Source organism: Marmota marmota, unplaced genomic scaffold (genome assembly GCF_001458135.2).
Source record: "Marmota marmota marmota unplaced genomic scaffold, marMar, whole genome shotgun sequence".
Lineage (NCBI taxonomy): Eukaryota > Metazoa > Chordata > Mammalia > Rodentia > Sciuridae > Marmota > Marmota marmota.
This window is the reverse complement of record NW_025999982.1, coordinates 24058324-24061820: the sequence shown is the minus strand read 5'-3', so window position 1 is coordinate 24061820 and position 3497 is coordinate 24058324. Positions and strand designations below refer to the sequence as shown.

The window sequence follows — 3497 nt, the reverse complement described above, 5'->3', positions numbered from 1 at the left end:
GGAGGGGAGAGGTGGGGAGGGGGGAGGGGGGAGGATGGGAAAGGCAGCGGAGCACAACAGACACTAGGATGGCAATTTGTAAATCAATGGATGTGTAACTGATGTGATTCTGCAATCTGTGTATGGGGTGAAGGTGGGAGTTCATAACCCACTTGAATCAAAGTGTGGAATATGATATGTCAAGAAATTTGTAATGTTTTGAACAACCCACAATAAAAAATTAAAAAAAAAAAGAAAAAGAAAATGGAAAAGAACTAGAGCATAAAGATTATCCAAGTGGCCAATGACAGAATAAAATATGTGGCCTCATTACTGATAAAGGAAATTAACATTGAACTACACTACACCACATGTGAATATGTCTAAAGTTAAAAAGTTTGCAATATGTAAAATTTATAAACCTCTGGGACAATAAACCTCATGAACTGTTGGTGGGAATGTAAATTGGTGCAACAACTCTGGAGAATATTTTGGCATTATTTACTAAAATCTGAATATATAAACACTGTATCTTCCAGTAACTCTATTTCTTGATACACAGCCGATAGAAAACATACCTGTGTGCCTCAGTAGACATACATTAGTCCTGATATCCAAAAACAAGATATAATTCACATGTCCATCATCAATAAAATTGGTAAATAATTATATGTTGCTGCAATACGGCACTATACAGCAGTGAAAGTAAACAAAATAAGTCTACTTAAAACAATGTGAAGAAATCTTATAAAGCCAAGCAATAGAAGCATCTTCAGACAAGATCCATTTGTACCACTATAGGCCCACTCTCTACCCTTCTCTGCCCATTTCTGTGTCCGTGGCCTGGCCAGCCCGAGCTTTGTCAAATGAGAGACATACATTTTGGTTTTTGACCAGGTACAGTCAACAAGAGGCAGGTCAAAAGGTGAGAAATCAAAATATTTGTCCCTTTGGGCTCATTTTCAGGGCATTGTTGGTGGTGACTGTATTCCTTTGCTGCTGATCATGTGTCCCCTACAGTAAGAGCAAGTGCAGGGTTCCCAAAGCTGCTTGTTGCTTCCCTGAGCCCTTCAGGTCTAGAGACAGTGAAGGCTCCCCACTCCCCACTGTCCCTGGAGTACTGCAGAATCCCTTATTGATCTTTTAATCTTTAATCTTGTTCATAATTTGTATATGATCTCTTTGTGAAACTCCTTTAAATCCTCCTTTTAAATATGTTATTGTTTTCCACCAGGAACTAGAGCCATACAAAGTCAGACCCTCCACTTACAAACCATATTTAAATAATTTTTTCAAACAGAGAAAACTAGAATTTGAGAGAATGCATACAGAGGCAATAAAATTATAGAGAAGAGGAAGTAATTACCATAAAAATCAGGATAGTGATTAACTTGTGGAAAGGAAGAGAGGGAAGGAAACATTAGGATATTCTCTGGTGCTGGAAATGTCCTATTTATTTACCTGGGTGGTGGGGAAATCTCTTTTGCCTTATAATATTTATTAAACTGTATATTTGTGTTTTAGACAATTTGCTGCATGTTCACTATTTTTATCATAATAATATCTCAAAGAAGTAAAATATAGTAAAGGGGAAATTTTATTTTATTGCTGTATAATTATTAAGCATGCTTCTGTTTTAAGAACATAAACTGCATAATGTAATCAGACTCACAATTTGGAGAGGAAAGCAGAAATCGGAAATCTTGAGAACTCTGTTTCCTCTTAATGGCACTGAGATGTTACTTGGGTTATCAGTTTACAAGGCTCCAGTTGGTTTAGTTGGCCCAGGGGAGCATAGAAGGAAAGGCAAGAAGATGGAGGAGAGATGAAGCACTTCAGCAAGAGGGGCAGGACAAAACGAAAAGGAAAAGGTTGAAAAGGATATCAGAAATATACAAAACCAAGTTGATTTCAGTGTTGCTAAGACAACTGGATAAGAAAGGGCACATCTGGGCCTTGAGTATCAACACATACACAGTTTCACTTGACAGTCATGTAGTTACTAACTCCTCATAATTTTCTCAATAAAATGAGCAGGTACAAAGATTTAAATGTTTACTTGCCAAAAAACTATAAAAGAAATCTGTAAATGAAGAAAAGTCAACAGACTATAACGTGTTTAAATGTGTTTTCTAGCAGCCAAACTCATTCTTTGTTCAAATTAAAACACAAAATAGCAAGGAAAATAAATATGGGGTCATAAGATAAATACAGACTATTTTCATGCAGTCACATTAATGGCTTATTCACACTTATCACTTGTACCTACTATGTGGAAGGATTACAAACTTCAATCTAGCATCACTATTTGCATGTATTCAAATCATACAAACATTGAATCAACTACTTATTTGTGTAGTAAATGACATTTGAATGCCACTGTGAACCTTAATGAACCAAGAGACAAAAAGTGTCTCCCTATCTCAAAAACTGCCCATTAGTACCAAATCACAAAGTTAAAAAATAGCAAAATAGTTAGAACTAGAAAATTTTCATCATTGTAAAGAAGATAACATAGAATATACTTTATTTAGTGGAAAAACACTTCAGTGTCGTATACACAGTTAATGGCTAAGATGGGAGATATCATATTTATTGGTGGGTATAATTGAGGTGATTCATATCCTGTAGTATAGTACCTATTTTTGCATGCAGTCTGCAATAAGAGCAACATCTCCTCTAGATTTTTTTTCCCTTAGTCCAGAACATTATAAGAAGTAGTATTTTCTGCATGTAAATACTTCGCTATATTTTTTGAAGCTTTAAGAAATAAATATCTAAAATGCCTATTATCTTCCTGTCTTGCATTTTTATAATATTATATGTTAAATTGTGTTTGTTTTTAGACAACATATGAAAATTAAATGTACAAGAAAGTATACTATGTAAAATGTCCCTTCTATACCTCTTCCCCAGGCAAACAATTTCCTATTCGTGAATAATCAGAGATTTTGAGAGGAAGCAACTAGGCCTCCCTCCATGGTGAGGTAATAATATAGAAGAACAATTCCACACCCACATCTCCCCCCCAAGACCCCTTGCAAACAAACCACAGGTTCTCTGGGGTCAGGCCTTAAAATAAGCCTGAGTCCCTGAGGATGTTAGAAAAGTACATCATCCCATGAAGACCACAAAGCCTTAGGTGAACTTACCAGCCCCTGTCTGGGCACAGGGTCATTATGGCCAACACTGGCTGGTTCATGCAGCTTCACACAAGGATCAGGGTCTTTCCCAGTCCTTGAGCTGTGTTCCCAACTCAGGAGGGCTTTTCCATCACAAAGCAGCTTGCTCTCCCCTCCCTGTGTCATGCCATTGTCAATTATTCTCTTGTGCACTGTTAATATCCATAACTATATATATTCCACAAGATATTGTTCTGCAAGATCACTATCTGTCATTATGGCTGCCCTAGGCCTATACATCCATGTTTGAAATTTCATCTGTTTCATACAGAACAAAACAACAATTTGGTGAAATAACAAAGTAAAATTGTGTCTATGTTACTCATCTTTTGGTAT

General features: G+C 36.4%; 1 pseudogene; it reads right to left on the bottom strand.

Moving 5' to 3' along the window:
• LOC107143682 overlaps positions 1-3287 on the bottom strand; it is a 30948-nt pseudogene extending 27661 nt beyond the window's left edge.
• Between the last annotated feature and the right edge of the window lie 210 nt (positions 3288-3497).